General features: G+C 41.0%; 1 pseudogene across 1 annotated transcript; it reads left to right on the top strand.

The window, feature by feature from the left end:
- The first annotated feature begins 230 nt into the window (after positions 1–230).
- LOC308241464 (large ribosomal subunit protein uL4-like) lies at positions 231–1,878 on the top strand (annotated as a pseudogene). Its single transcript has 2 exons — positions 231–802; positions 1,078–1,878. The product of its transcript is annotated as a large ribosomal subunit protein uL4-like (transcript).
- Positions 1,879–18,877: the final 16,999 nt, after the last annotated feature.

Here is an 18,877-nt window from a genome sequence, read left to right as displayed (position 1 = left end):
GTATCTCAAAAGAGCCCCTTAACCAAGAACTAGTACAGAACCTAAGGTTACCAAAGCAGTTTTATCTGTTGAAGACCTCAAAGGTATCTGGGAAATTGCCCATATTTTAATACATGTTCCCTGTACGTGAGCACAGCACAGTCCACAGACAACCAGAACTGGTCCACTGAGCAGCTTCTGCTTTCTCCCTTCATTAAAAAAAAGATTAAAATTTCTAGCAGAAGTTTTCCTGTGGGAGCCACTGGGTTGAGAAGAGTGCGGCCTTCTCCTCTCCCTGCCATGGCATGTGCTTGTCCACTGATGTCAGTGTACTATGAAAAGGGGGAAACATCTGGCACAAATATTCTCTTTGCCTGTTGTGTTCAAGGCTCCAATCCACCAGATATTGTGAACTTTGTTCACACCAACTTGTGCAGAAACAATAGACAGGCCTGTGCTGTCAGTGAATTGGCAGGTCATCAAACCAGTGCTGAATCTTGGGTACTGGCAGAGCTGTGGCTCAAACTCCCAGAGTCCAAGGTGGTGGAACCCATCATTCTGGCCAGGTTGCTTTTGGAAATATGTGTCATGGGGGCTACATATTTGCACTAACCAAACCTGGCACCATTGGCACCCCAGAGTGAACACAACACAGAAGCAATATGCCATCTGCTCTGTCCTGGCTGCCTCGGCCTTCCTAGCACTGGTCATGTCTGAAGGTCATCTTATTGAGGAAGTTCCTGAATGCCCTTTGGTGGTTGAAGATAAAGTTAAAGGCTACAAGAAAACCAGGGAGGCTGTTTTGCTTCTTAAGAAACTTAAGGCCTGGCCCTAGCTGGTTTGGCTCAGTGGCCTGCAGACTGGAGGGTCCTGGGTTTGATTCCATCAAGGGCACATACCCAGGTTGCAGGCTTGATCCCCAGTGTGGGGGTATGCAGGAGGCAGCTGATCAATGATTCTCTCTCATCATTGATGTTTCTATCTCTCTTTCCCTTTCTCTCTGAAATCAATTATATATATATATATATATATATGTATATATATATATATATATATTATTTTATTTTATTTTATTTTTTAAAAGAAAATAAACTTAAGGCCTGGATTGACATAAAAAAGGTCTATGCCTTTCAGCAAATGAGAGCTGGAAGGGGCAAAATGAGAAACTGTCCTCCTACCCAGCACAGGGGGCCTTGCATCATCTATAATGAGGACAGCAGTATCATCAAAGCCTTCAGAAACATCCCTAGAATTACCTGCTTAATATAAGCAAACTGAACATTTTGAAACTTGCTCCTGGTGGGCATGTGGGCTGTTTCTGCATTTGGACTGAAAGTGCTTTCCGCAAATTAGATAATCTGTATGGCACCTGGCATAAAGCTGCCTCCCTCATAAGGAGTAACTACAACTTTCTCGTGCACAAGATGCCCAATGCACACCTAAGCAGAATCTTGATAAGCCCAGGATCCAGAGCCCTCTGAGCACCACACAGGAAAATTCATCACAGAATATTAAAGAAGACTCCTCTGAAAAACCGGAGCAGCATGTTGAAGCTAAATCCCTATGCAAAGACCATTCTTCTCTAGGCCAGGAACCACAAGCTCCAGGTGGATAAAGCAGCAGCAACTCTAGAAACCAAACTGGATGAGAAGGGACTTCTAGGCAAGAAGCCTGTGGTCGGGAAGAAAGGAAAGAAGGCTGCTGGCATCAAGAATCAGAATCTGCCTTTGGTGGGAAAAAGGCTGCATCTACCAAGAAACCAGCAGCTGAGAAGAAAAGAAACCTACCGCAGAAGAAAAGAAGCCTGTAGCAAAACTTAAATTTGTTTCTTCCATAAAGGTCAATCACTTTGGACAGCTAATTTTGAAGAAAACCATGATCAAAGATATAAATAAATAAGAATTCCTAGCAGATGAAATAGCTATCTGCTGTTTTCTGACAGTACCACAATGAAAATGACTCTAATTTGTTCAATATTTAAACCAACATGGACCGTGTGTGTGTGTGTGTGTGTGTGTGTGTGTGTGTGTGTGGAGACAGACACACTTGGGCACTTCTATTTGTTGTATTCTTCAGTGGCTCCTTCCGTCCCAGCAGAGCAAACTCACTAGTTATACTTGATCCACTCTCTGAGGACTAGAGACATTTTCTCTTTGTACCCACGTAGTCCAGAAAATAGTGTAAATATTCTAATTGAGATAAAATTATTTATTTATTTATTTCTATTAAATAGAATGATATTTCAATTTGTCACTCTTTAAGTAGTTACATTTAACATTTATTATCATGTAAATAGCAATGACATATTGGTCATTTAGTAACAGTAACAATGCTTAATAACCATGGTAATATATTGATCATTTAGTTCATGCCAGACCTTACTAATTGCTTATATGCATTTCCTTATTTCATCTCTGAAACAAAACCTATGAGGTGGGTTTTGCCCATATCTGCATTTTATACAGAAGGAAACTGAGGCTTGGAGAGTTAAGTAATTTGCCCAAAGCCACGCAGTTAATAAACAGAAGAGTTTAGAGGAATTCAAACTCAGATCTGTACAGCTCCAAATCCCGATTTTTTTTTTTATAAGTCACTCCTTTCTTCTATGGCAAATCAAGTTGCTTCAATTATTCAGTAAAATACCATTGAAAGATGATTCTATGTAAGCCATTTTTCTCTCTCACATCTTTCTACTTATTTCCATCAATACCACCCCTCCTTTGGAAGGTACCTATATTTCTTACCTATACTCTGATAGTGGTATCCTAATTAATTGTTTTTTTCTTAGCCATGTTCTTGATCTTTATAACTTGAAACCTGGTTGCTCTTAATGCCTTCTCCATTTGTACCTAACCCTCACGTTCCCAAAGCCCTAGCACAGGACCTGGCACACAGTGGGTACTCACTAAGCATCTGTTGGTGAGTGCTTGTTTGGATGGATGATTACATGAAGTAACTACAACCTTCGCTTGCACAAGATGCCCAATGCACACCTAAGCAGAATCTTGATAAGCCCAGGATCCAGAGCTCTCTGAGCACCACACAGGAAAATTCATCACAGAATATTAAAGAAGACTCCCCTGAAAAACCGGAGCAGCATGTTGAAGCTAAATCCCTATGCAAAGACCATTCTTCTCTAGGCCAGGAACCACAAGCTCCAGGTGGATAAAGCAGCAGCAATTCTAGAAACCAAACTGGATGAGAAGGGACTTCTAGGCCCTCACGTTCCCAAAGCCCTAGCACAGGACCTGGCACACAGTGGGTACTCACTAAGCATCTATTGGTGAATGCTTGTTGACAGACAAAAGGAAAGAAAACATATATAGTTATTCCTATAACACAAGATAGAAACTGAAGGTCTTTGTGATAAACGAGACTGAAATCGTCCCCCAGTGGATGCTACCTACTCCTTTGGTCCTCTTGCCCTACAGGATCTGGAGTGTCTTAACACCCCTAACTGCAGTCAGAGGTCTGTGATAAGTGCAACAGGGAATGAGGGGTGACCACGAATTGGAGGTGGGGATCAATGGTGAAGGGAGATGGGGTGGTGAAGGGAGATGGGGTGGTAAAAGAAAGGAAGGGGAAAAAGAAAAGATGAGAGCACCATGGCAAAACTCTTGGGCATACCTGCATTTATGAAGCAGAGGGCCAAGAACAAGAGAACATAAACAAACGGAGACAGAAATGGAGAGACACAGGTTTATGGTAGGGTTGGCAGCTCATTTATGAAAGTGTTAAGTTTGAAATGCCAATGACCTATCCAAAGGCAGATTATGACTAGACAGCTTGCAGCCCCGGATTAATGAGAACCAGGGGAGGGCAGCATTATGGAAATTGGGAAAGGAGGTGGGTGGTCAGGCCAAAAGTGGCAGATTGGCTAACAATGGGGAAACAGAGCCAAGTCTCTTGGACTTGATTAAGAGAGAACACTTGGAGCTCAACTACTCTGACTGCCAGTGGTTGAGAAATGAATAAGAGGTGAGGAAGAATGTGCAGCATAAGAAGATTGCAGTTAGATGAGCGGGACTAGACACATACAGTGCATGCTGCCTTCTAAGTTCACGAGACAATGCCTTTTTGAGAAGCGTTATTTGGCTGAGTGTAGTCAAGCTTCACCTTCCTCTACCCTCTTGTCCATCACAGAGCTAATAGCTAATGCAGAGCCACGCTGCTGGAAAGCGCCGTGTAACAACAAACCACGTGAGTGAGAGTGTTAAATCCATGAAAAATTAGGGTGTAGGGATTTGCATCTAAATTTTGATTACCCCATTTCATTAAAAAGGTCATTTACACACAAACTAATGTAACACAATTAATGGTCTCATTAAACTATTTACTCACAAATTAGAGAAGGGCCAAAAGGAGGTGGGAGAGAGTGGCAGGCAGAAGAAAGGGCAGGAGAAACATATACTTTGGCATTTTTCTGGCCCTCCTGGTTCTCTTTCCCTGAAACCCAGATGGGAAAAGTCAAAGAGAGACTACATTTTGCCTTTCCTACTCTTTCACAACCACTACCCCACTATGAACAACTGGGTCTTCCCAATGCATTCTACCAAAAGGAGAATAATTTAAATTATTTTTGTTTCGTTAAAAAGAAAGATATCCAGAAGGAGGGTTAAACTTACTGGTAATTTGTACCTGATTATATACTGCTCTAGTATCGTTGCTTGGTAGCTTGGATGGGCAAGTTAAATTGGGGCAAGGGTGGGAAAGGAAGGAAAGAGTGTTAATGTAGGTCTTTAAAGGGGAAGCAGGCTGGGATGATATAGCCCAGAAATGGAGATACCGCACCATTAGTCACCAGAAACCATGGCTAGGGCAAGAGTGGGACATATGTGGAGGTAGGCAAAGTCAGTCTTTGTTTCACTTTTGCTAAGTGTAAGTTCCATGAAACGTGAGGGTAAACTGCAGCCTCACTATGTAAGCTAGAATGAGGAACAGTGTTTTCATAACATTTACATGAGGCATGGGAACTGCAACCTGTAAACTGAAGCTTCTGACTATTTCAAATCTCATTTGGGCATTAAATAATAATGATATGGCATTTGTGGATAGGATCTATTTTACTTTGTTGCTTGAAACATTATGCAGTGGTTCTCAACCTTTCTAATGCCGCGACCCTTTAATACAGTTCCTCATGTTGTGGTGACCCCCAACCATAAAATTATTTTCGTTGCTACTTCATAACTGTAATTTTGCTACTGTTATGAATCGTAATGTAAATATCTGTGTTTTCCGATGGTCTTAGGCTCGCTAGCAGGGTCGCCTAAGACCATTGGAAAACACAGATATTTACATTACAATTCATAACAGTAGCAAAATTATAGTTATGAAGTAGCAACGAAAATAATTTTATGGCCCTGACTGGTTTGGCTCAGTGGATAGAGCGTCGGCCTGCGGACTGAAAGGTCCCAGGTTCGATTCCGGTCAAGGGCATGTACCTGGGTTGCGGGCACATCCCCAGTGGGAGGTGTACAGGAGGCAGCTGATCAATGTTTCTCTCTCATCAATGTTTCTAACTCTCTATCCCTCTCCATTCCTCTCTGTAAAAATCAATAAAATATATTAAAAAAAAAAAAAAGAAAATAATTTTATGGTTGGGGGTCACCACAACATGAGGACCTGTATTAAAGGGTCACAGCATTAGAAAGGTTGAGAACCACTGACTTAGTGTATTCACTTGGTTTTTTATTGTTTAATTGAACTTTTAATTGATATTGTTGTAGATTCATGTACAGTTGTAAGACGTAATACAGAGAGATCCCACCTATTTTTAAATTTATCTTTATTCTTGAAAATATAACAGATGTCACCCTTTTTCCCCCATTGACCCCCTCCACCCTGCTCCCACCTCCAGCCCCAGGCCTTACCACACTATTGTCTGTGTCCATGGGTTATATATATATATATACACACACACACACATATATATACATACACACACACACACACACACACACACACACACACATATATATATATATATATATATATACCAGAGGCCTGGTGCACGAAATTCATGCACGGGGTGGGGGAGGGTTGGTTGTCCCTCAGCCCAGCCTGCACCCTCTCCAATCTGGGACCCCTCGAGGGATGTCTGATCCCAGTGGGATTGGGCCTAAACAGGCAGTTGGACATCCCTTTCACAATTTAGGACTGCTGGCTCCCAACTGCTCGCCTGCCTGCCTTCCTGATTGCTCCTAACCACCTCTGCCTGCCAGCCAGATCACCCCCAACCACTCCCCTGCCAGCCTGATTGATGCCTAACTGCTCCCCTGCCAGCCTGTTTGCCCCTAACTGCTCTTCCCTGCAGGCCTGGTCACCCCTAACTGCCCTCCCCTGCAGGCCTGGTCACCCCCAACTTCCCTCCTCTGCCGGCCTGGTCACCCCTAACTGCCCGCCCCTGCAGACTTGATTGCCCCCAACTGCCCTCCCTTGCATGCCTTGTCCCTCCCAAATGCCCTCCCCTGCTGGCCTGATCACCCACAACTGCCCTGCCTTGCAGGCTAGTCCCTCCCAACTGCCCTCCCCTTCTGGCCATCTTGTGGTGGCCATCTTGTGTCCACATGCGAGCAGGAACTTTGACCACATGGGGGCAGGATCTTTGACCACATGGGGGCAGCCATCTTGTGTGTTGGAGTGATGGTCAATCTGCATATTACTCCTTTATTAGATAGGATAGAGGCCTGGTGCATGGGTGGGGGCCAGCTGGTTTGCCCTGAAGGGTGTCCTGGATCAGGGTGAGGGTTCCCTTGGGGCATGGGGCAGTCTGGGCAAGGGGCCTGTGGTGGTTTGCAGGCTGGCCATGCCCCCCGGCGACCCAAGCAGAGGCCCTGGTATCTGGGATTTATTTATCTTTTACAATTGAAACTTTGTAGCCTGGAGCGGAGCCAAGCCTTCTGCTCACTCCATGGTGGCAGCCATTTCTGTTGGGATTTATTTATCTTCTATAATTGAAACTCTGTAGCCTTAAGCAGAAGCTAAAGCAGACCAGGGCTGCAGAAGTTTGGCTTCCTCCATCGCCGGGGGCAACCCTAGCCTCCTGCTCTCTCCAGCTCCATGGCTGCCCCCATTTTTGTTGGGATTTATTTATCTTCTATAAATGAAACTTTGTAGCCTGGAGTGGAGGCCTGGGCCAGCCAGGGTGTGAGGAAAACTTGGCTTCCTCCATCGCCGGAGAAACCCAAGCCTCCTTCCTGCTCTCTCTCTGTGGCCACAGCCATCTTGGTTGGGTTAATTTGCATACTCGCTCCTGATTGGCTGGTGGGCATGGCTGGTGGTTACAGCAGAGTGATGGTTAATTTGCATATTACTCTTTTATTAGATAGGATATATATATATATAGGATATATATATATATATATAGGATATATATAATTCATATATATATATGAATTCTTTGGTTAATCTCTTTCCCTGCCAATTGCCCTGTCATTGGATGGGATCATCTTTAGGTTCATTTGTTTATGAATGTCTAATTATTTAAACACAATTGAATGCTATGCATCTTTATCAAAAATCAATTAGGCATATTTGTGTGGGTCTAATTCAGGGTTCTTTACTCTTCTGTTACATGGATCTGTTTCTTCCTCTACCAATAATACAAAGTTTTAATTATCATAGCTATGTAATAGATTTTGTGATCAGTTAGACTGATTCCTCCCATTGAATTCATTTTCAGAATTGTTTTAGATAGTATTCTGGTTTCTTCACCTTTACACATAAATTTTAGAATAATATCGTTTATATATGCAAAAAACTGTGGTTTACATAGGAATTGCCTTTAACATATATCAACATAGGTAGAGTTGACATCTTTACTATGTGTAGCCATTCAATCAGTGATCATAGTATGTCTCTTCGTTTACTTAGATTTTCTTTGAATTTTTTCATCAGAATTATATACTTTCAGTGTATTAGTCCTATTCATGTTTTGTTATATTTACATGAAGTATTTGAAGTTTGTTGTGTATCAATTGTAAATGATATTGTAGTTTTAATTTTAGTGTCCATATGTTCATTGTTAGTATTTCTAATACAATTCATTTTTATATGTTTATCTCATATATTGTAACCTTGCTAAATGTACTACTTCTAGGAATATTTTTGTATATAGTTTAGGTTTTTCTATGTAGGCCATAATATCATATGAGAATAAGATATTTTTGTTTCTTCCATTCTGATCTGTATGTCTTTCTCTGCCTTAATGAACTGGCAAAAATTTCTAGCACTGTATTGAATATGAATGAAGAACAGACATCTTTTCCTTGCTACTAATCCCAGGGAGAAACGATTCAGTACTTAATAATTAAATATTGTGTCTGCTGTAGGTTTTTTTTGTAATGTTCTTTATCAAGTAAGAAAGTTGTCCTCTATTCATCTTTTCCTAAGAGTTTTTGTCATAAATAACTGGCAATTTTTTTTTCTGCATCAGTTGGTGCTATCATTTTATTTATTTATTTATTTGTTTTTGGTCTGCCAATATGGTGTATTACATTAATTAAATGTCAGATATTGAACGAGGTTTACATCCCTGAAATTAACTCTACTTCACCTCAGTGTATACTTCCTTTTAATATGTTGCTGAATTCTAACTGCTAATATTTTATTAAGGATTTTTGTATTTATATTCATGAGGAAAATTGGTCTTTAGTTTTCTTTTTTTTTTAATATATTTTATTAATTTTTTACAGAGAAGAAGGGAGAGGGATAGAGAGCTGGAAACATTGATGAGAGAGAAACATCGATCAGCTGCCTCCTGCACACCTCCTACTAGGGATGTGCCCACAACCAAGGTACATGCCCTTGACCGGAATTGAACCCGGGACCTTTCAGTCCTCAGGCTGACGCTCTATCCACTGAGCCAAACCGGTTAGGGCAGGTCTTCAGTTTTCTTTCTGTGAACTATCTTTGTCCAATTTTGGTAACACTAGCTTCATGAAAAGAATTGGAAAACGTTTCCTGCTATTCTGTTTTTGGTTTTGTTTTTTAGGAAGAGACTGTGTAGAATTGATATTAATTCATTTTTATGTATTTAGTTTTAATATCAGGGTCACAAATTCTCTTGTGAAATAACCAGGGCCTGGAATTGTCTTTAGAGAATTTTAAATTATAAAATAATATATATATATATATATATATATATATATACATATATATATATATATATATATATATATATATATGGCTAAGCAACCATCGCATCCGAAACAACCGAATGGATAAACAGGTTGTGTGGGGCAACCAGGTCGGCAGGAGGGTTAGTGAGGGGCGACCAAACAACTGAGCAGCAGGCTGCGTGGGGCTAACAGGCCCATGGGGGGGGGGCAGTTGGAGGCAACCAGACTGGCAGGGGAGCAGTGAGAGGCAACCAGGCTGGCAGAGGGGGTCAGTGAGGGGCAACAAGGCTGGCGGGGGGGGGGGCAGTTGGTGGCAACCAGGCCAGCAGGGAGGGGCAGTAAGGGGCGACTAGGCCGGTTGGGGGGCAGTTTGGGGTGACCAGGCTGGTGGGGGGGGGGGGCAGTTGGGGATGACCAGGTCAGCTGGGGAGACAGTTAGGGGTGATCAGGCAGGCATGCAGGTGAGCAGTTAGGAGCCAGTGGTTCCGGATTGTGAGAGGGATGTCCTAGGGATTGGGCCTAAACCAGCAGTCAGACATCCCCCGAGGGGTCCTGGATTGGAGAGGGTGCAATTTCTGATTGGTCAGAAGCAATTTATTTTCTTACTTCAGGTGCTCCTGCCTCAATATCTAACAGCTTTTGCATGAATTTCGTGCACCCGGCCTCTAGTTTCCTTAAGAGTTATATAGCTATACAAACTTTTCATGTTGGCTGAATTGTGGTTATTTGTTGAGAAAGTGGTCCATTTCATCAAAGTTTTCCAATATATTTGTGTACAAAGTTTTTTGCAGTATTTCCTTATTGTTCTTTTGATGTCTGTAGGTTGCATATTTATGTCTCCTGTTTCATTCCTGATATTGGTAATTTGAATACTATTTTTTTCATCCTTTCTAGATATTTGACAGTTTATTTTTAAAATGCTATATTATCTACTTTTTCTTTTAATGTTTTATGTTCTTTGTTATTTCCTTCTTTGTTGCTTGCTTTGAGTTTATTTGGCTCTGCTATTGATAGGTCCTTGAGGTGAAAATATAGATTATTGATTTGATACTTTAATTCTTTTTTAATTATGAATTTAATGTGCTAAAAAGTCCCCTCCCCACACTGTTCTAGCTGTGTACCACAAATTTTGATATGTAGTAAATCAATTATTATTCAGTACAATTTTTAGTATTTCCTTTGATATTTCCCCATGGCCTATGGATTATTTAGAAGTAAGCTGTTTAGTTTTAATATGTTTAGATATTTTTATTATCTTTCCAAAATTCATTCTAGTTTTATTACATTGTTATTGGAGGGTACACTTTATAATTTCAATGCTGTGATTGATGGTATTCTTTAATTCTTCTACATCTTTGCAAGCTTTCTGTCTAGTTGTTCTATCAGTGTCTTCTTATATTTGTTTTAAACATAATATCCAGGGATTCCCCCAGGAGGAAGAAGGAAAAGTATATCTATTCCATCTATCTGGAAGAAGTCAGTATTCACTTATATTTAAAAATTGTTTTACTTTGAGTCAACGTTAAACCTCTTGCAACAGTAAAATCAAGAAGAAAAACTTCTGGGTGGTGGTGCACATTAGTGACTTTGAAAACCTGCTCGAAGTCACTAATCATCCAAGAGATGCAAATCAAAATGATAATCCAGTACCATCTCACATAGAAACTCTTACCTAAAACCTATATAATCATCTCGACCAATGTCACCCCAATAAATTTAATTAAAAAAAAATGAAACTAGATCACCAACTTACACCATACACAAAAATAAACTCAAAGTGGATAAAGGACTTAAAAATAAGACGGGAAACCATAAAAATACTAGAGGAATCCATAGGCAGTGAAATCTCAGACATATGCCGAAGCAATTTCTTCACCAATACCGCTCCTAGGGCAATGGAAACTAAAGAGAAAATAAACAAATGGGACTACATCAAAATAAAAAGCTTTTGCACAGCAAAAGAAACCATCAACAAAACAATAAGAAAACCCACTGTATGGGAGAACATATATCACAGATAAAGGTTTAATCTACAACATTTATGGGGAACTAATACAACTTAATAAAAGGAAGATAAAGGATCCAATAAAAAAGTGGGCAACGCACCTAAATAGATACTTTTCGCACCTAAATAGATACTTTTCGAAAGAAGACAGAAGGAAGGCCAAGAGACATATGAAAACATGCTCAAAGTCACTAATCATCTGAGAGATGCAAATCAAAATGACAATGCAGTTCCATCTCACACCTGTCAGAATGGCAATCATCAACAAATGACAAATGATGGTGAGGATGCGGAGAAAAAGGAACCCTCATGCACTGATGGTGGAAATGCAGACTGGTGCAGCCACTGTGGAGAACAGTATGGAGTTTCCTCAAAAAACTAAAAATGGAACTCCCATTTGACTCAGTAATCCCATTCTAGGAATATATCCCAAGAAACTAGAAACACCGATCAGAAAGGCTATATGCACCCCTATGTTCATAGCACAATTCACCATAGCTAAGATTTGGAAACAGCCTAAATGCCCATCAGCAGATGAGTGGATTAGAAAACTATGGTACATCTACACAATGGAATACTAGGCTGCTATAAAAAAGAAGGAATTCTTATCATTTGCAGCAGCATGGATGGAACTGGAGAGCATTATGCTAAGTGAAATACGCCAGGCAATGAAAGAAAAATACATGATCTCACTCATTTATGGAAAATAAAGAACATTATAAACTGATGAACAAAAAGATAGATACAGAGGCAGTAAAGCATCAAACAGACTGTGAAATTACAGCGGTAAGGTTAGGGAGAGGTGGGGGAAATAAGAGATCAACTGAAGGACTTATATGCATGCATATAAGAGTAACCAACGGATGCAAAACATTGGGGGGTGAGGGTATGTATGGGAGTGGGGTGGGGGGGCAATGGTAAGATATGTACACATATAATACCTTAATAAAAAAAAAAGAACATTATAACCTGATGAACATAAAGATAGATACAGAGGCAGTAAAGCATCGAACAGACTGTCAAATTATAGCGGGAAGGTTGGGGAGTGTTGGGGAGGCGGGTAAAGGACTTGTATGCATGCATATAAGCACAACCAATGGAAACAAGACACTGGGGGTGGGGGTTGCATGCGACAGGGGGTAGGGGAGGCTGGGGGAAGGCCAATGGGGGAAAAAAAAGATATATGTACTACTATGTGTAATACTTTAAACAATAAAAAAAGAAAACAAAACAAAACAAATTTTAAAAAAAGAAAATACAAAGAATCAAATTATATTTTAATAACAGGACATATATTGAGAATAATTTATACCCAACACTGGAATTAATAAAATGTACTATTCTATGTTAAAAAAAAAAGAAGATAAACTTCTTTACGGTATCCATTTCAGTAGGAAATAATCAGTTCTTTATCCTTGAGTCCTGTACTCTTTTACTTTTCACCCACTTCTCATCAAGTTCTCAGGATGATTACGTTGGGCATCTGCAGCCTTGTGTGTGTGTGTATGTGTGTGTGTGTGTGTATACGCGCACATGCCAACACATATGTGTATGTCTGATGATACTATTAAATAATCCAATTCATACTGAAACTCTACTGCCAACTGATTTTGCAGTGAGTAGGGCTCTTAAAAGCCTCTTCAAATAGTATCAAATGCTTCTCAAATATTTGTTTCTCTTCCAATAATACCAAAGTAGCATACCAGAAATCATTTGGTAGAACTTGAATTCCAGAGACAGCCTCCATACTGACCCACCCATTCCCTACCCCACTCTAGTTTCCATTAAGAAAGGGAGAAGACTCCAGGATTTGACAAAACTTAAGAGAGGCAACTTCAGAACTTAACATTGGGAAACAGTTCTAACCCAGGGCTGTAGGAGAATACATACATGGGCACCTATCATTTGCCACAACACTCCATGTCCTGTGCATATTAAAATCATCTTCCATAGAGGAGATTCAAACAAGGGTTGTACTTTAACCAGATGATGGATATTTGGGGGTGTTAGGTATTCAGATTACAGGATTGGTCAGAAGCAATTTTCTTTCTTACTTCAGCTGCTCCTGCCTCAAGTTTTAAAGACTTCAACATTACATTAAAATTACCCCTTTTCTTTTCTTTCTTCTTATTTTTCCAGTAGCCTGACTGTAGTTATTTCTTGATTCTATAGCACTCTAAGTCCAAAACATGAAAGGCAGCATCTAAGCCTACCTCTATTTAACATCTAGAAATACTTCAAGGAAACAACAATTTTGAAAAGCAAAATATCTAACAGCTTTTGCACCAATTTGTGGAATATCTGACACTATCACCAATTTCAAAGGCCTATTTGTTTTATTTATTTTTCCTTCAAAGCTGCATTGTGCTAAGTGATGAAATTGCTTTACCAACCCCACCCTACCCCTTTTGGGAGGGAGAGCATGGAAATCATTTGCCAAAATGCACGGGCTAGAGGTTGTACATTTTCCAGGTTCTACTTACAGTTGCCAACATAAAAGGGAATAAGTAGCTACTTCATCTTCTTAAATAAATCCTTGTCCCTGCAATGACACCATTATAGTATACATTATCAGAAAAAAACAGGGCATACCTGGTTATCATTTTTTGGCACATTTAAACTCTGAGTATAAATGAAATAAATAAAACAAGCTGAAGAAACCAATAAACTCTGTGCCTATTTGGAAAATATTGTTCTCAAAGTCTCAAGAGGTCAGCTGCAACTGCAACTGCAAAAAAAAAAAAAAGCACAAATATTAGGAATTAGTCCTGGGATTAATCATAACCATATAATCCAGAGGATATGGTATTCTTCAGCATAATCTCATGCAGTTAGTTAGCAAGTAATGAGGACATGGTGATAAAAAAAAAATTGGCCAAATAAGTGCATTGTTGAAAATTCATGGCAATTGGGATGGGAAACAGAGGAAGTTGTGGCAAGAGAAGGATGTGTAATATCATGTGACATTCATCTGAATGTCTTTGAATTTCAGTTTCCTTTATCCAAATGAAGGCTGACAGTATATAACCACACTTTGGGGAGAAAGGTATAAGGGAGAATGGTGCTAAAAATTTGAGATCAGATAAAATCATTAATATTGAAAGTCCTCAAATTTAGCAGAAGTTTGAAGGAGTAAAGTCCTATTCCAGAAGTACCATTTAATTTCATCTGTAGCTTTCTTAATCTATAGTAGACTGGTGATAAAATAAAGTGAAATAACTAGCTTCCCGTAGTGTTTACCTTTGGTTTTATGTATTATATAAAGCACCAGGGGAAAGAGCACTTAGAAAAATATTAAAATTAAAAAGCCATAACAACTTGGGAATACTACCTAAGGCTTGCACTGGTCCAAACTGGAACTCTTAGAAGGTGTCTGTGCTGTCTCACACAGAAAAATTAAAAATTCATGTGTTTTGCAATTGGCAGCCAAATTGTGCATCCTGCCTCCAGCAGATAAGCCCTGAGGGTTGTGCAATGCTGTCTAGCAGGTAAAAGGAAAACCACTGACCCCACTGAGTTACTCGCAGTACTACTCAAACATGAAAATACCAGATGGATTGAAAGTGACAGACCTAATAAGCAACTTCCCAAATCTGCATGAACCTAATTGCAGAAAATCCTTAGTGCAGCTGCTTCCATTTGCTTTCTCAAATCCTTAAGCCAAACAACCTAGATCAGAGAGCCTCAGCATGCACTTGAACTACTCAAGCCATCTTTAATGTACTGTCGAATTTCTCTGAACCATGGCCCCAATTAGGGATTATTCAAGGAGGTTTTCCAATATTCCACAGAAAAGAATGTCAGTTAGGAATATTGGTTATGCCTGTATCTAATTGCTTATAGTTTCAATACTCCCTTCACCCAAATTTCATAAAAGAAAGAAGCATATTTTCTATTAATGAAATAATAATGATCAAACGTCTTGAATCCTAAGGTGGCTGTATAGTTGGGCAAGCTGAGAACATTCTTTCACTGAGAAATATGTAGTTTTTTCAGAATTAGACACACTGAGGGATAAAAGGCTTTGTTTAACTTTATTTCCTACTGTTGTGTTAATTCCCCTTATATAAATGACTTGAAGTACTTGAAGAATTAGAGGTGCCTGCAGTGAGATGGGACAGAATGGATTCATTTAGTCTTCTTTGGGTAAAGTGTCCTATTTCCATCATATCTACTTGTGACATTCTACTAAGAAATATTCTCAGCCTGTCCCAGGAGAAAAACCTTCATTCTAGAGAATAATCTTTGAGACTTTCCTGCCATTCTTTGGCAGATTTTCTTCGAGATTAACCATATGTCCTGCCAACACACTATTGTAGCTTCGGTGCAGTCTTGGAAAAGTGGGACAGTGACCACTGCAGTCCCACTTCAGAAAATCTTCATGGTATCTTAACACATTCCTAGAGGACTCAAAGAATTAGTTGCCCTATCAACATGCACAATGGTGAGCTAGAAGGTGGAATGGACACCAGTGACTCTGCATTGATCTGGCCAATGAACTTGATTTGTGCTATGCCAGCAACCAAGGTCAAACATATGCATAGGCATTTCTACATGACCAAGGAAGAGTTCGGCATCTAAACCTGCGTGTCCTTGCCCATGCATTACACTACTAGATGCTTTCCCCCTTTTCTAGAAAATATGTTAAAATTATATCACCATTAATATTCATTTATTAGCGATTTCTTGGTTGAGTATTCATATTAGTGATGATCCCTCTAGAAGCACTCTGCATGATGATATTCACTTCTGTCCACAAACCTTGAAATGCTGTTACCCTGAATGAAAAGTTGACATTTTTACTGATGCAAAGTCAGCCATTAATAGTTGATTCAGAAAGGCTCCTAGCTCCTCCTGCACCTATCACCTAGAAAAATAAGTTCTCAGCAAAGCTTCTTTTAGGTTGTATTATTCAGAGATGTGGTACTGAAAACATGAGGAGAGTTATATATAAAATATCAAAATAATTTATACTTATTTTTACCTGACAAAATGTTTATCTTCCCTGGAGTGATATTTTATCAGTTTGTTTATTTAGTCATTCATTTATTTACCAAATACTTATATGAAATGATACTGTATGGGGCTGTGTTCTTGTCATTGGGGTGGTAGCAGTGAACAAAATGGACTTAATATAGCTCTATTTAGGATTTATGTTCTAATAGAAGTTACAGACAGTGAACAAATACATAAATGATGAATTTTTAGATAGTGGTAACGTCATAAAGAAAGTAACAGCAGTAAGAAAATGTGTGGGTGAGGTGATGGGATGACCACTGTAGATTGTATCCAAGGAGGTGATATCTGAACAGAGATCTTAATAAGAAAGGAGTGAGCCATGCACAGAGCTCAGGTACAAGCTTTCTAGATAAAAGAAATAGCAAATGCACAGGAATTGAAGAGAGAATGAGTATGGGATATTCCCAGAATAGAAAGGCCAGGGAACTAAGGGGAGATGGATAAGGGAGAGGAAGAGCTCAGAAGAACATGGAGGCCCCGTAGGCCTGTGAGGGAGTATGGATGAAGTTCTGCATTAGATGGACAGCAATACAAGGGTTTTCACCCATATCTGTTTCTAAAAACATATTATTCTGACTGTTGTTTGCAAAATAGTATATCAAGTAGACTATATGTAAATAATCCTATATAATAAAAGCCCAGCAACTGAATGGCAGAATGACCAGAACGTCCAGTCAACCAGTCACTATGATGTGCACGGACCACCAGGGGCAGACACTCAATGCAGGAGCTGCCTCCGGTGGTCAGTGTGCTACCACAGTGGGAGCACCACTTGGCTGACTGGGATGAGTGGCTGCGAACCCCTGGCCAATGGGTAGGAACCTGGGCTGCGAACCTTGTTTCCTTGCCCTAAGCTCCTCCTCCTCGCTCCCTGCCACCTCCTCTAGAGACCCGCAGGCCATGCAGCACTACCGCTGGGCTTGCAGAGCTGATCCCAAGGCTCGGAGGTGGATTCATGGCCACAGCAGAACTGAGGCCTACTCTGCCGCCTCTCAGTGCTATTGTCCCTGGGCCTGGTCCCTACAGGGTACCCTGGAGAGGTGAGTGCCCTGGCTCCACAGAAAATGCTGGATCAGGGAGTAGCTGCTCAGAGGGCAGGCCCACAGCTGCTCAGCTGACATGGATGAGCAGTGCTCCCACCACGGGCTGATCCCTGCAGGCCATATCCCTCCATTCTCCCTCCAGTGCACGAATCCCATGCACTGGGCCTCTAGTAAGTAAATAATCTCAACATTTGAAGCCCCCTTAGCATGGGGCTTTTTGTCTGGGGAACAGTGTGTGTGTGTGTGTGTGGGGGGGGGGGTGTGTGTGTAGTGGTAATCAATAGAGACCTGCAATTACTCTCCTGAGCTGGGACACTAGTCCTACCATGATACCTTGGATAAGTTATATCAACCTATCTGTGTTTCAGTTTCCTCATCTATACAACATGAAAAATAACATCACCTACTTCAAGGGTTGTTGTAAGAATTAAATGAGTAAATATAAACCACTTCAAACAATACAATTGTGGGTCATTGTATCAAGGCAGAAATAAAATGAGCAATTTAGGAAGTTTCTGTGATCAAACAGCATGCCTCCCCTTCATTTTCTCTTCCTACAGTTGGAACTCAGTAAATACTTATGTTTCTGATGGCAAAATCTATAGTGATAGGACTTAGAATTCAGGACACCAAGTGTCAATAGTTCCATACCATTACTTCGGGAAAAAATGATTTCTTCATTATAATTGCACATAAGGTCTTTCTTCTGAAAGTTCCAAGTGCAGATTCTTCTGGGAACTCTAAACAGGATCAACTAAAGACATTTTGGTTTCTGCTTCTTGGAAGCTCCTGCCCTCCTGTTAAACCCACAGTCAATTCTTTAGTTTCTTCTTGGAATTATCTTTATCATCAGAAGATGGAAAGATCAGCTATTATTCTTAGTGGGCAGACAAGTCAACACTCTTGCTTCTATATCAGGCTTAAAAGAAATACTCTTCTGATAATTTTAGCATATTTCTTTTCTAAGAACCTACATGCTGCTTAAAAGGGAGGCTCAACCATTCAGTAATGCATCTGACACAGTGAAAAGAATGTGAAGGTGGTTGTTTTCTGGAGATACATAAGGTCATCTGAGAAACCCACTCTTTTATTGACAGACTAGAGGCCCGGTGCATGAAATTCATGCACGGGGGCGGGCAGTGTCCCTCAGCTCAGCCTGCACCCTCTCCAATCTGGGACCCCTTGAGGGATGTCTGACTGCCTGTTTAGGCCCAATCCAGATAGGGCCTAAACGGGCAGTCGGACATCCCTCTCACAATCCAGGACTGCTGGCTCCCAACTGCTTGCCTGCCTGCCTTCCTGATTGCCCCTAACAGCATCTACCTGCCAGCCTGGTTAATGCCTAACTGTTCCCCTGCCAGCCTGATTGACCCTAACTGCCCTCCCCTGCCAGCCTGGTCACCCTTAACTGCCCTCCCCTGAAGGCCTGGTCACCCTAACTGCCCTCCCCTGCAGGCATGGTCACCCCTAACTGCCCTCCCATGCAGGCCTGGTCCCCCCCAAATGCCCTCCCCTGCAGGCCTGGCCCCCCCAACTGCTCTCCCCTGCAGGCCTGGGTCCCCCCCACAACTGCCCTTCCCTGCAGGCCCGGTCGCCCCCAACTTCCCTCCTCTGCTGACTTGGTCACCCCTAACTGCCCTCCCCTGCAGGCTTGATCACCCCCAACTGCCCTCCCTTGCAGACCTGGTGCCCCCTAACTGCTCTGCCCTCCT

Source organism: Plecotus auritus (assembly GCF_963455305.1).
Source record: "Plecotus auritus genome assembly, chromosome: 1".
In the NCBI taxonomy this organism is placed as follows: Eukaryota; Metazoa; Chordata; class Mammalia; order Chiroptera; family Vespertilionidae; genus Plecotus; species Plecotus auritus.
The sequence above is the reverse complement of the archived record's forward strand: the minus strand, read 5'-3'. Positions and strand labels throughout refer to the sequence as shown.